Below are 20,038 nucleotides of genomic sequence, written 5' to 3'. Positions count from 1 at the left end.
TATCAGGTGTTTTAAGCCAGATAATTTCATAGACATGTTGATAATGAAAGGGCCCATCCAAATGAAGGAAACATTTCTTTAAAAGTCCATGACCTAGCAGTGACAGTCTATAAAAATTCCCCCTCCTCTTTCATTTTGGAAGCATTATATAGAGAAACAGCATGTAATGGTTTTACTACATATACAAATAATACTGAAGACCATTCACTTACAAGTTATTATGTTAAGGATAACTCTAGAAATGTTTTATCTGTGGAACCTTGATGAATTTAATTTTGAGAGCTGAAACAACAAATAAGGCTAAAAGAAAAAAGATGACTGCCATAGTGACTGATATTAAAATCTTGAAGAATTTATATGACAACTAGTTACTTTAAAGATTACACTTCCACTTAGGGAAAATGCTAACAATTTGGCTAACAGTATAGAGCAGGATTTGATGGATCATAGGACAAAAAGAAAATACAGACATGTCAAGTTTGTTTTACATATAGGAAAGACATATTAGAATCAAATTTTACCCCATTTTTTTCTACATTCCCTTTCCCCAGGCCAACATAATGTTCAATGCCTCAAGAGAGAAAAAAAAATGTTATTCAAATAAGAAAAAATGTTAGGCCATAAGTCAATTACTTAACTCGTTCCTTAACATAATAAAATGTTATTCAACAAAAAAACAACAGTGAATGTCACCTTGTGGTAATACCTTCCATTTCCAGATCAGATTGTTTTCTCCTCCCCTACATTTCCATGACAGTCATTGATACAAACTTTTTGACAGTTCCCAACTTCATTAAATCTTTGACCCATGTTGTCTCATCTCAAGCTGCGTTGTAGCCAGAGGAACTCAAAGGCAATCAAAAACTAATTTTAAAATAAGTTATTTGATTTTATTTCTTGAACAATACTTTTAAAAATCCTTTTTTCTTCTCCTATGTACTTTCTTCACAGTCCCATTTCTCCACATTTCCTCTCCACAAAACTCCTGGAAAAACTACTTCACCTTTACTTTCCTCCCCATCAGGTCGCATAGAATCCCCAAATTACTTCTAGCTTAAAGCTTTTCAAAAGTTAAGAGCAGGGAAGAAATCAAGTGAAATCCTTATAATGGCCTTGGGAAAAGGAAAGGCAAAAAACACTCAAACAATAGCAATGAGTAATTTTGTACTATTTTGAAAAGCTCACATTTCAACCCATTAATCTGTCCCACTTGTCTTTAAACATCAGTAATAGTAACGAAAAACTTTCTGAACTCTGATAGTAGAATTTTTGTAGAAATCATCTGCATTATAACTATGTCCACATAATTTCACAACTGAGTGAAAAAAAATAGTTACAATTGTTATTTAGGATCATGTAGATAAAAATAAAGCTATTTTGCATTTGATTCAATTTAATGGAAACACAACTTCAATATAGTAACACTATCTAAGATACTATTAATATTTTTTGCATTTAAACTTCCACTATCGTTATCTTCTTCAACCTTAAAGTCACAAATGATTATTTCACAGAACATAATACTTTGTTTTTTGGATTTTTTCATTCTGATTGTTAAAATTCGAGAGAAAAAATGTTACTGTTATTATAAGCGAAAACCTTTGCTCAAATTATATTTTTCCCATTGGGAACAATATAAAGCTCAAGCCTAGAAAGAATTTGTTATATTAAAAATCTTCATTTTCAAGCTACTCTTCACAAAACCACTAGATTAACTAGTTCTTAACAAAACCACTAGATTAACTTTTATGCAACTTTCTTACTTGGGTAGTAGTAATTTTCTGATTTTGATCATTATACTTTGGTTGTGTAAGAGAATATTTTTCTAATGAAATATACAATTTAGTGTTTAGGATTAAAGTGCCATCCTGTTCAGTTCCCACCTATGAGTGAGAACATGCGGTGTTTTTGCCCCCCATTGGTAATAAATGTTTAAACCTATCCTCTTTCTCTCACCAGTACTTTAGGCATATCTTAGATTCTAACACATAGGGTTTTCATAATTTTTAAAAAAGAAATTCTGTAATTTCAGTTTTGTTTCCTCTTACACTCAAGACTTTATTAATAGAACTTTTCCCCCTAACGTGGAGGTACATTTTAATTTTTTTATTTTGCTATCAATTTCCAGCTTTACTTACTGCATATGATCAAAGTGTTGTCTGTAATTGTTCTACTTTATGAAATTTAGTGATGCTTTGTGAATTAATATTTGATTTATTTTTGTGAATGTTCCATATGTGGTACATTCTCTACTATCAGGGATTAAAGGTATAGGTATAAATGTAGATAGAGATAGATTTATAAGATCTATCAATTAAATTCTTTAGTATGTTTTCCTCATTTTTGTCCATTTTATCTGTCTCGGACTGAAAGTACTGTGTTAAATCTTTTATCACCATGATACTTCAATATCATGTGTCCTTCCATCTCCTATAGCTTCTGCTTTTAAATGTGAGTGCTTTTTAACTTGGTTCATAAATACTAAGTGCTGTACTTTCACTGTGAATTATGGCTTTTATCATTTAAAAGTGTCTTTCTTTGAGTTTTTGGCTGGAATTCTTGTCTGGTTATCAGGATGGCAACTCCTGATTTCTTATTACTTCTATTTGCTTTGCATAGCTTCTCTCCTTGACTTTTTTTAGCCTTCTGAATCACCACGTTTTAGGTATCTCTCTTTTATACAGCAAACAGTTGGATTTTTTTTCCTTGAGGGCCAAATTTAAAAATGATTTTTCTACTTATAATAGGTGAATTAGGCCTGTCTACATTTACTAATATTACTGATGTTTGTTCTCAAATGTATCATATTTATGTTTCAATTACTGTGTGCATTATGTTGTGCTTGTGTGTCTTCCTCTACCTGGGTTTTCTTTGGTTTACTTTTCCTCTCATTTCTTTATTTAGGAAAAAAATTGTTTTTTTCTTCTAATGTTTACCATGTATTTATATTTTTTAAAAATGTGCTTTATCTCCTGCTTTCTTATTTAACCCTTTACTGCCTGTGACCTCAAGTCTGATAAGAAACATTTATAATCTATTCTCTCTGAAGCCTGTTACTTGGTGGTTTCATCTGCATGATAAAACTTTGGTCTCCACAACCCCTTAGTAATCCAGATATTTCTTTCTACAGATAACTCTTTCAACAAATTGCCAATAAGAAAAATTTTAAATCTACCTATGATCTGGAAGCCCCCCCCCCCACGGTTTTAACTGCCCTTCTAGATAAAACCAATGTAAATATTACATGTATTGCTTGATGAATTATGTCTCCATAAAATGTATAAAAGCAAGCTGTACCCTGACCACCTTGGGCACATGTCGTCAGGACCTCCTGAGGTCACCAGGGCATCATTAACTTTGGCAAAATAAACTTTTAAATTGATTAACACCTGTCTCAGATACTTTTGGGTTCACAGGTACAAAGCTTAAGATACAATTTCATTAAAATGTATCCCCTCACTCTCAGTTCAAATGTGGCTTTTAAACATTTCAAGAAAGCAATTTTTGGCCAGCTCAGTGCCTCGTGCCTGTAATCCCAGCACTTTGGGAAACTGAGGCGGGCTGATTGCTTGAGCCCAAGAGTTAGAGACCAGCCTAGGCAACATGGCGAAACACTGTTTCTACAAGAAGTGCAAAAAATTAGCCAGATGTGGTGGCACATGCCTGTAGTCCCAGCTACCTGGGAGGCTGAGGTGGGAGAATCACCTGAGTCTAGGAGGTCAAGGATACAGTGAGCTGTGATTGTGCCACTGCACTCCAGCCTGGGGGACAGAGTAAGACCTTGTCTCAAAAAAAAAAAAAAAAAAAAGAAAGCAATTTTAAAATATTTCATGTATAAGTACATATCATAAGCTCTGTATCAAGAGAAACTTGAAAGGATTTAGACTCACTAAAACATTTTAAGTGTACAAAAGGATAATAAGCCCATTTTACACCTACCTTCAAAATCACATACCTCAATCTATGCATAAAAAAACCAGTGTTGTTGTGGTGAATTTATGAATTTCTACGTATCAGTAAATTATTGTCAATATTGTTAAAGCAAACTAAATATGGCCTGAGAAAGACTCCATAATTCTATATTTGAGTCCTTGTGGATGAACTGAAACCTAACTTAATAGGTAAACAAGACTGAAAACCTAACTAAGAGTATGCGCCTGTAACAATGGCTGAGTCTTGGCCAGTCCCAGCAGCCATACTTCAACCACTCACACACTGCTGAGTGTTCAAACTGTTCAAGTAACGCAAATGCTGAGCAGTAACCAATCCAGTTGTTTCTGTACCTCACTTCTGATTTCTGTATGTCACTTCCTTTTATTTATTTATTTATTTAGTCTATGAATTTGTTCAGACCACATGGCATCCCTGGAGACTCTCTGAATCTGCTGTGATTCTGGGGGCTGCCTGATTCACGAATCATCCATTGCTCATTTAAACTTTAAATTTAATTTGGCTGAGGTTTTTCTTTTAAAAATATATTCTATAAATTATATATTCCGTAGTAGAGATTACTCACACTTCCATATTTTTTCTTTTCTTCCCCTACTCTCTCAAGAATTAAAAAGTCGATTTTAAACAAACACTACTAATTACAATTACTATTCTAATTTAGGGCCATATTACACAATAGAAATCATTCACCATAATAATTCTCTTCTCGTTATAGATGTATACATGTGTATTTACCTGATGAATATACAATATACACATATAACCACATAATATTTCTCTTTTAATAGCTTCATACTGAGACAAACTATCAAAGTTCTTATTTTAACTAAATTCCTTAGAATCTGAGATTTGTAAAGTATTTACCTCTATGAAAGATTAATCAGTAAAAAAAGTTACTTGGCTTTCAAGATTACTGCATGAAGTGGATACCCCAATTGGATTAATCCAAAAAAGCAGTTTTATCTGAAATAAGAATTAAAATAGTCTCTTAATAAACCAGATGTGCTCTGGCAAATACTGTAATAGAACATATCTAACTTATTGAAGTCTTCCTTGTTTTGATCATATTCTGGGCACCAATGCTCCTTAGTCCCACCAGTTTTGCCTTGAAAACAATGAATAATTTTTCTTCTACATAATATCTTTCCTTGAGTGCTACAATAAAAGCCAACCTAAAATCTTAGTTACAGTAGCTAAGAGGGCCTAAATGACTCCATCGAAATAAAGAGTGTTTGCAAAGGTAATGATGGTAGTTAGTTTAAATAATAAGCCTTAAGCCATTTTTCTAAGAAACAAATTGTAGGTGTTAAGTTCACCTCCCTTAAAAGTAGCAGTCAAGAGCAACTTTCTCATGTTTTATTTCCTTCCTAAAGTTTTAGTGATTAAAAAACCTCTAACAAAGAATAGATACGACTATTTTATAATTGTAATTACGTGTATGTGTGTTTAAACAAATGTATGTTTTAATAACTTCCATTACAAAGTCAGAGATGCAGTATGCTGAGGGAAAACTGCTTTCCTCTTCATTAAAAACAACTTTGAAATATTGTAATACTTTAAAATTCAGTGAAAGGAAAATTAAGATAGTAATAAAACTCAAAATAGTAACCACAACAAAACAACAAAACTATTCTCTGCTTTACAATAAACTCTCAAAATAAAAATACTCTTAGTGGTAACATTGAACATTGTTGTAACTTTTAGGAAAAAACAAATATCACTTTATTAATAACATTTACATATTGTTTTGTAACCTATTTTTTATTTAATAATTTATCATGCACATTTTCACATGGCTACATATAATTGCAATCTTTTTGTATTCTATTCTATTAATCAGTCATCCATTTAGATTGTTTCCAGTGTTTTCCTGCAATAAGACTTTAATCAACACTATTCTAAGTACATTTGGGGGCATATCTATTTTTTTATCTTTGAAGAAATCCCAAGAAGTGCAAATGTTGAATCATATTGGTTTTTACCAATCTGTATTCCCAATTACAGTTTTAGGGTGTGCATTTTTTGCACCCTTACCAATTCTATATACTGTTATTTAAAACATATATATATATATATATATATATATATCAACAGGCAAAAAATTAAAATCTTATTTTATCTTAGAAGAGCAAAAAGTGAATCTTGACCTAAACCTCCCATTTTACACAAAAGTTAGCTCAAAATAGATCAAAACCTGTAAAACATGAAGCAATAAAAGTTTTAGGGAAATAAAAGTAGAAAATCATTGGGAACTAGGATTAAGCAAAGAGTTCTGACTTAAAAGCATGATTTACAAAAGGAAAACTATTCAGATACTCCCCTTATTTTGTTTTTGCCTTCTTGAGGTTTTCTTCTACCATTGTGTTTCAGCTAATTTCTCCTTATGTGTCTCAAATGTTTGCTTTACATATCTTGATGCCATAGTGTGAGGTATATGTACTTGAGAGTTATGTCTTCATTCGGGATTACAGCTTTTTAAATTAAAAATGACCAGTTTATCTTACTTAATAGGTATAATATATTGCTATGGTTTGTCCCCATCAAAACTCATGTTGAGGCTTGGTCCCCAAGGTGGCAGCATTGGGAAGTGAGGCCTTAGTGGGAAATGTTTGAATCATGGGGGCTCTGCTCTCATCAATAGATTAATGCCATCTCATGGGAGTGAGTTCTCACCCTAGCAGAAAGGGGACTAGTTTCAGAGAAAGAGTGTCGTTATAAAGTTAGCCCAGCCTCTAGTGCATGTTTCTTTGGATGTTTGCTTGCCTTGCTTCTCTACCACACTGTGACACAGCACACGACCCTCACCAGAAGCCAGCTAGGTAGAGGCCCTCCACCTTGGACTTCTCAGCTTCCTGAACTACAAGAAGTAAATTTCTTTTTTTAATGAATTACCCAGTCTTGGGTATTCAGTTATACCAACAGAAAATAGACTGAGACCTATATTAATTACATCTTGAAATACTTTTGCATCCTGCTTTATTTTAATTTGTATGCATGTGGAATAATTGTTAGCTCTCCATCTTATTTCACTTTTTGCTTTAAATCTTTTTAAAGTAACTTTTTAGGTGCATCTTTTATATTGACTAAATTTGAGTATTTTTGCCTTTTATTAGGAGTATTTAACTTACATTGCTTCTTCTTGTCTATGAGATATTATTTTTTACATTCCTTGTTTTTCCTTAGTTTCTGTCTTTCACTATATGGACGGTATTTTCTTTGAAATCTCTTTTCTACCGTAATTTGGAAGTTATAAATCCCATCTTTTACTAGAAGTTATTTTTCTTCAATATCAAGAGTGAAAAAATACTTATCAAACCTTCCATATGTAAAATGAAGAAACTGAAATACTTTTACTTTTAATTTCTCATGGCATACTTTAAGATTTTAGAGCAATTTTTAAATTTTTATTAAAAAATGAACTGCATTCCCTAGCCCAGGTACCTCTACCTTATAGGACACCTCTGCCAACACTTTCTTAAAGCGGGGTAGGGTGGATTGGCTGAGGCACTTTTCTCCACTCTAACTCCTCCTTGGCAATGATTCCACCACCACCACCACCACCACAACCATTTTCATTACATCCACCTGACTCCTGCCTGGTGCAGTTCTGTGGGAAGAAATTAAACACTGGGGCCTTCTTTTTGTCTCTTGCTTGTATTGTTCCGATACATGAATAAAGGCTTGATTATTCAGTTTGGTTCTTTGGGAACCACCAGTATCTGTATATTGGATCTGTTTCTGTCCTCCATGTATATCATCATTTATTTTCATCTGTATCTTTTCCTTTACATTCTGAAAGAAAAATTCTAAGTGTTTCTCCCATCTCTCTGATTTTCTTCCAGTGTGGCTTCCACTCTTTGCTACTAATGGAATTTTAAAATTAGTATAACATTATTAATTTTCTAATGTTCTCTCCTGTTCTCAATTACGTCTCTTTATATATTAGTTTATTATCTTAACTAATCTTTCATCTTTGTTTCATTAAACCCAATCTTGAATTTTATTGAGAACACAAATCAGAATCTATAAAATTTAGTTTTACTGTTAAAAAAACACAGAATTGTCATTTTTCTGACTCTTATTGGTAAATTTTCCTCCACCTATTTCTCTGTAGAATTGTTTCATAGATAGGTCTCATTTTGTTTTTTCTTAGGTAGGTCTCATTTTGTTTTTTCATCATATGGAAGACCTAGAAACTTCTTGTTTTTAGGTCTAGCATAGGATTGATGGATCCTACTTAAATCTCCTCTTTTCCTACAAGAGGATGCTATTAAAATTTTCCTCTTAGATTTTAATCTGAAGGGGTAGTTATATAAGTTTCATTTTTCTAGTTAAGAGACTTTAAAGTCTGTGAAGAGAAAAAAGAACTAGAGATATGGAGAATCACAGCAAAGAAACTTCATATTAGTTTATTCTCTTGGTTTGGTTAATCTACTAATCAGGGGCTGGCTTTCTACTACCAGTATTCTGCCTGGTCTGACTTTTTCTTCCAGTTACAATTTGTAACTAAGTTTGAATTCTTCCCTTGAATTGCTGATTCCCATGGAGAAGTGTCTTACCACTTTAGAGGTAAGCCTCATTACCATCAGGAGATAAAGCTTCACTTTCTGTGGCCCCTAGCATATCTGCTTTCAATAATTATTAATCCATGGCAACAAGGAAAATTCCAAGTGAAGTTGCTAGCTGTCCATCCTTCACTCTATCCAATCACAGGGTGACAGCACAGATCTTCCAAGAGCTTCTTTACTATTTTTCCTGCAATACTGTGTGGTTTTCTGAGGAGGAGGAGGAATACAAACTTTTACAATGGGATTCCATGGATAAATTATATGACACATATTACTCAGGGAGTATAATGTTGATGGAATCCTTACATAAGTTTTATTGTTAAGAAGAGTTTTCCTCTATTTTCATTTCTTACTCATTTTGGCCCAGGTCTTATGGAGGGGATAGTTTGATGCTTATGCCCAAAAGTACCATCTTACTAGGAAATTCTTTAATATATATTAAGAACAGTAAGTTTTTTATCAGACTTTTAAACTTTTCATCCTTTTTGGTTTTTTAACTTGACATTTCTGGCAGCATTCACCAGATTATTCTTATGCAGTTTATTATAATATTAGTAGATAAGAGTAAATAGCAGAGTTACTATTTTTATGTTATAGATTTATATACTCCTCTTTCTGAGTATGGCTTTAGAGGTCTAGTCAATATTTCTCAATCTTTTCATTCAACAGACTACCAAAATTTCAACAAAAATAAGAGAATTGTTTTGATTTTGTGAAGAGCAAAAAGAAAACCATATTCTATTATAATTACAACGTAATTTGAAAAATTATATTTTAACATCAAATGTAGAAATATTTAATTTCAGAATAATACAATGCGTTAAAGTGAATAAATTCAACTTTATGAAGAACTCACTAAATTTTCTGGATTTGTCTAATTTAACAGAAGGCCAATGAAAACTTCTCTATGACTTGGCACTAGTTCCAAGAACTGATATTTTAAACCCTTTTGATATATAGTTCAATTGCTCTTCTGTTTTGTTTTGTTTTTTGTTTTGTTTTGTTTTGTTTTGTTTCCTCGAGACAGGGTCTCACTCTTGCCCAAGCTGGAGTGCAGAGGCACAATCATGACTCACTGAAGCCTCAACCTCCAGGCTCAAGTGATTCTCCTACCTCAGCCTCCCTTGTGGCTAGGTAAGACTCTTCTCCATGGGCATCAAAATCAGCAAAGGTGTAGGTTAACATACATTTTTCTTAGAAGCTCATTCAATTTAACTTTAGACTTTAGGAATTAATGAATTAATTAAACAAGTCTAAGACCCAGTACCATGTGAAATTATACATTGAGTATTTATTATCCATATAACATATCATTCACCCATATAACACAATATTCAAACTAGAAGCCCAACAAGAAACTAAACTGGGAGAGAGCATGATATATAGTAATGGAAAAGTCCATGGACTTGGAAGAAAAATATAGATTTGCATGTTTCTTTAATTACCTACTTTTTATTCACATCATTTAGTCTCTCTGAGCCTTAGCTTATTTATCTATAAAAAAGGGCAATTGGGCTGGGTGCAGTGGATCATGCCTGTAATCCCAACACTTTGGGAGGCTGATATGGGAGGATCACCTGAACTTAGGAGTTCAAGACCAGCCTGGGCAACACAGTGAGACCCTGTCTCTATAAAAAATCCAAAAATTAGCTGGGTGTGGTGGCATGCACCCCTAGTCTCAGCTACTTGGGAGGCTGAGGTGGGAGGATCACCTGACCCCGGGGAGGTCAAGGCTGCAGTGAGCCATGATCATGCCACTGAACTCCAGCCTTGGTGACAGAGACCCTGTCTCAAAAAAAAAAATAGTTAAACTGACTTATGTTTTTAATATCATTGAACTCAGTTATTTTTATTATTTTTATTTTATCATCATTATTCATATTTATTTACATTATTCAGTGGTTTCCCATCCATACGTGTTTTACAGATTTAAGACCACTACAATTATGGATATCCAACTTTCAGAACTAAAGTAAGCTAGGAACTGAGGATAAGTATCTTAGGTATTGAAATAAACAGACAACAAGGTGTGGGACTGAGGTATAATGGAAAGTAAAGATTATGCTACCCTGCACAAGAAAGGTAGAAATAGGCTGGCATATTAAGATAGCCCTCAAAAGAGGGCAAAACATAGATGTTATTCAGGAAAAGACAAGAATGAATTGCAAGACTGATCCAAGAAGGATCGAACAAAGTTAAAGAGCAAAGTAATAGAACCCCATGGGCAGATCTCTGAATTAAGCCAAAGGCCCGTTCAAATTTTTAAGTTTCATTTACAGTAAGGTAAACTGCATTTGTTTGGAAACCTCTGAACATTTATCACAAATTACATACCTCCATTATGCTAATATCCCAATGAATTTCCTATGTTGATAGCTATATCCCACATACATAAGTACACAATGATTAGTTACAGAGTGGCTAAGAGCGCCTACTAGTCAGACAGACATGGGTTGGAATTCTAGCTATGCTACATGGAGTTGTTTGACCTTGAGTAAATGTTAACAATCCTGTAAGCCTGTTTCCTCATAGGGTAAATGAGTATGAAATGAGGTTATGCAGCCACATAAAACATCTAATACATCTGGCATGTAGTAGACAATAAATGTTATATGATTTAACAATGCACTAATATAAAATGCAATTATTAATTCACTCTATCCTTTGGTCTAATTAATGCATAACTTTTCTAACTCACTCCAGAACATCAGTGCCTCTAGTAATCTTTAATGAATTTTTTTCTTTTGAACCCCCCCCCACTTTTCTGACATTCATTAGCGTCCAGATATATTCAAGTATTTTTGAGTAAATCCATACATACTGAAAAAGGTAATAATGTCCTAATTTTTATGTGATGATATTTTAGTATAAATAATCTCTAAATTACCTCATGCTTCTCTCTCAAATATGCTCTCCTCCTTTTTGTTTTGTTGTTTCTTTTAACTAAATCACTTTGCAGATCACATCTAATTTCCTGCCTTTAAGGTCTCCTTTAACCTTATAGCTTGCCACCCTGCTTGGTGTATTATTTCTTTCCACAGGTCTCTCATTTTTATTTTTAAAGAATATTTCGCTTTTATTACCTCTTTTCTATGCATCTAATCCTTAAGTCCCGCTTTCTGAATTATTTCTCTTACAGTTATACTTACAGCACCTCCTAGTTACCTGCATTTTTTACAGTTTTTTAATCTCATTAATAAAGATGGTTTAAAAAGCAAAGTTCCCCAATAACCATAGTATCCAAATGGCATTTCATTAAAATCTCTAATTATTCTGTGATTATAATTCCTGGGCTTGTTTGAAATTCATATACAGTACTTCTTTATTAAGGGCATTCCAATTCATTTTTCAAGAAAGTTTTATGAGGTACTATTTTATTCTTCACCAATGATGAAACTACATTTATTGAACCAGCTACAACGGTACTGAAACCTCCTGATACTAACACTTTCTCACAGCTTCTCATTACTCCAAGGGTTAGGAGTTAGAAATAAAGGACATGGAAATTTAACTGTCATAATATTAGCAAAATAGTTCTATATGGAATAATCTGACACCTAAATATTAACGAAAAGTTTTCCTCTCTGGCAAACTATGTGGTCAATAGCAAGGAATATTACCATCCTGGAACTTCAGACTCTGAAGCCCAAGACACTAATATCTGAAAGAATCTAAATGCAGTTAATTCACAATCCTCAGGGATTTTAGAGTTTTGAGCTTTTATGAGAAGCCAGGAAAACTTGTTTATCTCTGTGGTGCTAATCCTTCACAATACAGCTCTAGATTTCCACAGTTCGTAGAAGAAACACAAAATTCTGATTCCACTGACATGAGAAGCAGCACAAAATTAAGGCTTCACACTCCTATTTAAAAACTTATCTCTCTTAGCCATATCCAGTGTTAAATTCAAAGTTAAACTGTCTAATCAATTTTAAATGGATATGATCATTGACGCTAAAGGTGAACCGAAGCACTAGTAAACAAGTAGCAAATGAAAAAGTGAAACTCACTGAGTACCTATTATGCAGTTAAATCATTCAAAATATATGTACATGGGCTAAAAAACAGTAAATAAAATGTTACTTTTAGTCATTGCTCTTAATAAAAGCCAAAACAGCAATGGCAATGATAAAATACAGCCACCTTGTTAAACATGTTTTAAAGATGAGGTAAATTTGTTTTTCACTTGCCTCACTAGTCAAAGAATATTAAAACTATCTAGCAAATCAAGTTGAAAAGGCCTTTAGCAGATGGTGACACAAAAAACATACTTTTTCTAAAGTTAAACAGAAATATGGAACAAATCAAACAATTATATGATTAAAAAAAGAAAGACTAGATGGTAATTTTAGACATTAGAGTCTAGTCCAGGCAAGTTTAGTCTAGTCTAGTCTGGGCAAATCAAGGCATAAAAGGTTTCTTAGTTAACCAAAATAGATAGTATTTATTTAAATACAGCATTGGATCAAAGCCGTTTAGTAATAGGAACATTTATTAAGCACTTATTTATGCCAGCTAGACAGTAATTTGAGTGTTTTACAATAATTTTTAATTTTTTAGTTATCATATTTATCAATTACTAATTACTACCATCCCCATTTTAACAGATAAGAAAATGAGGTACAAAGAGGTTATATGACTTGCCCAATGTCAAATAACTGATGTAAAAGAGAAGATTTTATTCTAAGAGGCCTGGCATTCAAGTACAGGTTCCTAACCACTGTACTACACCTGCCTTACCATAGTTGCTCTAGAACTATTTGTATTGTTTGGGGGCAAATCACTTAACTAATCTTCATTGTTCTGTATTTGTAAAATAATAGAACTGCTCTGCATTAGATTTTCCCTAAAGTCACTTCCAATTCCAAATGTAGGAAAACTTAAGGCTAGCACCTTTTTTCTCAAGTGCAATTTTCTTAAGCTTCTTGAATTTATTATTATTAGTTAGCAGTATTTTCCATTACCTCATGATTAAATTAAATATATATTTACATTTAAGAATTATTTTCTGGTAATATTTCCCTGCAAGAAGACAAAATGAGACACCATGGTTTAGTGGAGTAGGAATAGAGAAGCTTGGTTTCTGGTCCAATATGTCTCACTGACATGTAACACAGGCTTACCTGTGTCACTCAGCTTCTCTTTAACTCAACTGCCAACTTTTTAAATTGAGGGAACTTGTCAATACCTCCCATTCTTTTTCATGGTGTTTTGTTTTTCTTGATTTGAAAAAACTTAAAGGATAAAAAACAGAATGGATCAACTTTAATTTATTTAATAGTTGACTATGCCTATCTTTTTATCATTTTATAGTATTAAATCCTCAACAAAGACACCCAGGAGTAAATAAAAATAAAACAGGAAAAGGGGCATACCTATTCACTTTGTTATTAGCAATTCAGCACAATAAATGGTGTGAAAGGAGACAGAAGCTACATTGAACTTAGGGTCTGAACTGGTTTTGCTGCTCCTTTACTATTATAGAACAAATACAAGTTGTTTGCATAATTCTATTTGTCTGCTTTTTCATGTACCTGTCCCTTTGTTATTTTTACATGACTTCAGTAGGGACCTGTATTTTGTGTTTAATACCATGTAGTTAACTAGAAACTCTGAGGAAATTATACATTTGAAGTGAAATTACTACATGATTCTAAACCTGCCTTAGGGAAAATTATATCTGTCCTTACTGATGTCAACTCAAAGTTGTTCCCTTTTTCTCTCTCTAATAATGATCCTTGTTCACCTAATGTACTGAGTAATCTTGAAAATTTTTCCATCTACAAGCAAATTCATGTAATTGACATATATAAAGGTACTTGCATAAAATAAAATAACATCAATTATCAAGTCTAAAACTTCTTTCTGCAAAAAGTGATCACTATTCATATCAAAATAAAAATAAATTCTTACTTTATCAACAAATATATCCAATTAGCATAATGTTGTGACTTACAAAAGCTATTATTGACACAACAATTTTGGGTATGAAATAAAGCAGCTTCATGAACTCTGCAAATAGAGACTAGTCAGTGAACCTCATTTTAATTTATTTATTCCTACCTGAGTAACTACAGACACTTCTATTATAGGAAACTTATTGATGGGTACTTCATTTTTATATACCATATCACAGAATATAAATATCAAACTATGTAAAGAATATCTTCCATGTGCAGAAACACTACAGCAATTTATTCCTAACTCTACTTCTTTGGCTTCCTACTTAATCACTTAAATAGCACTTTCTTATTTTTATGAATATATACAGGACAATCCAAATATGATTATGAGGCATCAAAAAGTCTCTCAAAATACCTAGAATATTATTTTTCTGTGTGTGGCCAACATCAGCTAATTTCAAAGCAAACATATAATATGCTGAGGACAGATTCCACATCTCTCCAAAAAGAATAAATTGTGTACGCTTAAACCCAGGAGGCAGAGGTTGCAGTGAGCCAAGATTGTGCCACTGCTCTCCAGCCTGGGTAACAGAGTGGGACTCAGTCTCGAAAAAAATAAATAAAATAAAATAAAAATAAAAAAGAATAAATTGTGCACATAAAATCCATACTGCTACATTGTAATATGAGGTGGGTTATCATGAGATTAATGAAGCTTAATATTCAGGGCCCAACACATAATTTTTTATTTATAATTATGTATTCTTTTTTCTAAAGAGAGTCCCTCAAACTATATCAGACCAAGATCACTCAATATTTATAATTACGTATTCTTTTTTCTAAAGAGAGTCCCTCAAACTATATCAGACCAAGATCACTCAAAAATGTTTTTTAAATGAATATATGAATCCAGCCCTATTTTAACCTATTCTTTGAAGGTAATCTCAAGCCCCACCTCCCAAATGCCTTTCCTGATGACTATGGGGTCTACAGATAGCTCTTCTCTCAGAACTCTTATGGCACTCTGTCAGTACATGTAAAGGCCACAGATTCTTCTATTCTACCCTATCATTCTACATTGTACAGACTTTAGAATCTGACAGGGTTTTGGGATCAAATATCTCTCCCACTTTTGGAGCTCTATGATCTAAAGAGATTACTTAAATTAGTAAAATTTATTTGTTCTCAAGTAATTCTCCTTATAAATGAGGAGAATGATATCTTTTACAACAGGACGAGTGAATTTATCAGGAAGATAATGAAGCTTAAGCTTCGAGGACCCATCACTTGCACTTGTTCCTAGTACTTCATTTTGTATCCATAAGTTTGTATTGTTTTTCCCAAATATAGCATCCAAAGTTGTATAAACTTCAGGTACTATACAACCTGGATCCAGCCCTGTCTATAAGAAGAAAATATAATTATCCAGGCCCAAAATGTTCAAAACCAAAAACAGCTAGTTAGAACCCCCAAATCCTTAGCTCAGGGACTTGGATGACTCCAAGCAATGCCACTGGCACCTTTGGGTCTGATGTCAAGTATACGTATATTATTAATGTTAGAAATTTTTCTTTGGATGGTCAACTGGAAAGTAGCAATGAATGAATAGAGTATAAAAGTCTGATCTTAGTCCAAGGTGTATGCTGGCAGCATACCTGAATCCCTGGATATGAAAGACAAAGTGTTTTTTTCTGGTGAGCATCCTTAAAAAGAACTGTTTCTCAAAAAAGAAGGTAAGATTGAGAGAAGGCTATTACATCTACTTAGTAGGAAGTAATCTGCATTCAGTTTTCCTTATATTTGGTTATGAATCATCATAAATACATTAAAGTTATCCAAATTTGAGTTTTAGAATTGAGCAATAATTTACAAAATATAATTTATTATGGAATATATTTTATATATTTTCTTCACACTTGCCCTTTCATTGTGAAACAATAAATTTATGCAAAAATATAAAAATGCAATATACAGTGGTAATATATGAATATTAGAGATATCAGAATACAGAGAAACAGCTAAAACATTTCAAGTACAAATCTTTATTTGAAATACAATACTATAATTGTATATTATAGAGAAAAATGAGCAAGAGGTATATTTTTTCTGCACTAGAAATTCAAAAATTTGCATCTTAAAATATATACATAATAGTTGTTATTGACAAATTAGTCATTTTATTTTATTCCCATTTTTATCAAATATGCTTTTAAACACTAGAGGATCTATTGCATAGTAATGTTTTCTCTAAAATTGAGGCTCTATTTGTATTCATATCACTGCTTAAAAAATTGATCAGCACATTGAAGTCTATCTTCTTAAATATAAAGATCAGACCATTTTTCTCCACTTCAAATTCCCTTTACACTTGAAGACTAAAAAGTGTCTCTACTGCAAAATAAATACAGGACGTAACATGTTTTTGTAAAAGGTAGTCTAGTATACTATCACTTAACACCTCAAGGTTATCAAAAGGCAAATCAGTGATCTCCATATGTGAAAATATAAGTTTGGGGGATTAGTATCTCACTCCGAGAATAGTAAAGTAAAGAGAGTATTACAAACTATTTTCTCAGATAGTTAGAAGTATGACTGACTTGTTCAACAGACATGCATTATTGTTGAATGTCTAAGTGCAAGAAGATTCAAAGATGAATCAATGAGACTATAGTTTGCGCTTTCAAGCTTACATTACAATTTAGCAACATATATAAGCATGCATACATATGTAAATTTATAAAGCCCTTACTTCTATATCCCTTCAGAAAATCCATTTCTTTGCTTCCCTTCATAACCAAGCTTCTCCAAAGACCTGCCAAATGCTATCTCCATTTCTTCACTTACTACACACTCTTAAACCCAGTCAAATCTAGTTTCTACCTCTACCACTCCATCACCAATAAAGTGCATAGTAGCAAATCCAAAGGATACTTTCCAGCTCTCCTCTGCCTTTACCCTCGATGAGGTTTAGAACATGCTACCTAAAGTATGGCACCTTGACACTGGAAGAAATAGCAGAAGTAAGAAGGTCACATTGATCTTCTCCCACCTTACTCCCCTGAAGCAGTCCATGAAAAAATGCTCTAATTTTCCTCTGAAGTAGGTCATAAGACTGTCATTCCAGAGGATCCTCCCGATATCCAAAAGAAAGGAATGTTCTTATCTTTGAAGCCAAGAGTTACAAAGAAACTGAACAGGATCTAGATCAATAACCTCTTTTCTGACCAGTGCTGTCTTTCTAAACAAGCACTGAACTTTGTACAATAATGTTTCTCACAAGTGCTGAAATTCAGTGTGAGTGCCACTAGCCACATGAATCTACTGAGCACTTGAAAATAGGTAGCGTGACTAAGAACTAAATTTTAAACTTTATGTAATTTTAATTAAATAGCCATATGATCCTTGTGGCTAATGTACTGTAAATTCCTCTCTCTTCCCTATAAGTAATCTATGATCTTTTTTGCTGACAACTTCCAATTTTATATTTCATAATTTGAAATGTGTTCAACACCCCTACTTGGATGTCTCAGAGATATTTCAAATTTAAAATATCTAAAATAGAACTCTTGATTTTCCTTTCCAATCTTTTCCTCTAACCTAGTATTTCTGTACTTCAGTAAATGGCATCAACGTAATGCCCAGATGCTGCAACCATAAATTTTGGACTTCACCAACTAATACAGATTAACTGATCTTTTAAAAATCCTTCAAAAATCTGTTTTTTTTTTTTTTCTATGAAGGCTGGTTGTCTGTCTTATAATGCTTTACCTCTAGTTTTTAAAAAGCTACTCCTTCCATCCTTTAGCCTCAGCTTAACTATTACTAGTGAGAGAAGCCTTCTAGAATATTCACATATTCTAGTAAATTTGTCCCATTACTACTGACATTCTCCATAAGTTCCTTATTTATTTCATTTACAGCAGTTCCATAATTTCTAAGTGTTTTTATCTATTTATTTATATCGTTATCTGTTTTTCCCACCAGAGTGTAAGATACATATGAATACAGGGGTCATGGCCGTCTTGTCGCAATTATTTCCATTGTGTCAAAAATAGCAAATATTTACTGAATAAATGAATGCTTAAGTAAAGGAACCAGTCTACTCCCTGACTTCAGAAATAGGACATTACTTCTATGTTTCTAAAAATACCACTTGATGATCTGGTAAAATAAATTTTAGTTATTATTCATTTGATTCATAAAGTCTCATAATGAATTATCCAAATGTTTCAGTTGACTCTGAACTACCAAACTGCATGTTTTTCTTTTACTACTCAGGTGATAACCTATTAGAAGGCAATGATCTTTTCTGTAGATTCAATGTAGAAGTTAATAACTATCATTTAAAAAATACATATGACAGTACAATGTTTTGCCATCACATTATATGGGTAAATCCTGTCAACTCCATCCCCAAGTAATATGCTCTTTCAGGCACAGACTATAACAATGAGCAAGAATTTAACTTTCCACATAATTTTTAATGATTTTGTTTTATCATTCTGAAGGCAATGCATAATATTTAAAAAGGCAAAGGAATGTAATGTGAAAAGTGTACTACTTACCTCAACACCCAGCCCTCAATTCTCCTCTCTACAAACATTCATCATCACTGTCAGTTTATCTGTATCCATCTAGAATATTCTATGTATATATCCTTGTTATCTGCCCTGTCTAGACCTGGAATCAACCATTTCTTCAAAAATTCCTGGTTGTTTCTGGCAGAAAATAGCATTTCAATACCATCATCTGGGCAATAAGGATGCTAATTCCTATTGGGTTGATCTTTGTCTCTAAGCCTTTTCATTTGATAGAAGTAGGCATTTCATTGTTTTATTTTTAAGTAGAAAACTCATCATGAGTTCCACCAATACTTCTAATTCAAATTCAGTACTATAGGATTTTAATTTAACACCATCTTGTATTCATATTTCCTTTCTCCCATGACTGGTTCTCAAACGGAGCAGGAATGACAGAATTAGGATACTACTTATTTGCTTGTTTTATAAAATCCCACAATACACAGATAACAGACTCAAAATAACACCACCAACATAACCGCCAATAATTATTACTGGAAACAGTTTTTAAAGTTTCTTATTTCAGATCTTTTTCTGTAGGGTACATGTCACTAGGGATGTACAGTATAATTGCTGTGTTTTCAAATCACTTGGAATACTTCTTTTTTGTGTGATGATGTCACCAAACAGATACATTGTTTCATTTTACTTTAAATTTTAGGGATCTTTTTTTTGTGCTTTAATTATTTTACTGCAATCAAATTTATCAATCTTTCTTGTTATGGCTTTAGAGTTTTGTGTCATAACTAAGCATCTTCTGCATTCTAAGCATATATATTTTTAGATGTATATTCATGTTTTCCTTGTGCTTGTATGGTTTCACTAAATGTCTGAAACTATCTGTATGGAATTTATAGTATGGAATAGAAATTCATTTATCAATTTCAATTAAATTTTTTTTCTCTAGATGGCTATCCAGTAACCCCAACATCATTTATTGAATAATCCATCTTTCCCCCCATGGATCAGAAATATCACCCCACCATTTTAATTATTAAGATTCCAGAGGCATAGAAGGAGTTTCTAGTGGCAGAAG

General features: G+C 32.8%; 1 protein-coding gene across 5 annotated transcripts in view; it reads right to left on the bottom strand.

The window, feature by feature from the left end:
- The window catches only part of PHYHIPL (phytanoyl-CoA 2-hydroxylase interacting protein like), a 71,412-nt gene that overhangs the window by 12,142 nt on the left and 39,232 nt on the right, over nt 1-20,038 (bottom strand). The gene's annotated exons all lie outside the window — the stretch shown is intronic.

This window comes from Pan troglodytes, chromosome 8 (genome assembly GCF_028858775.2).
Source record: "Pan troglodytes isolate AG18354 chromosome 8, NHGRI_mPanTro3-v2.0_pri, whole genome shotgun sequence".
NCBI lineage: Eukaryota > Metazoa > Chordata > Mammalia > Primates > Hominidae > Pan > Pan troglodytes.
This window is presented reverse-complemented; position numbering and strand designations above follow the sequence as displayed.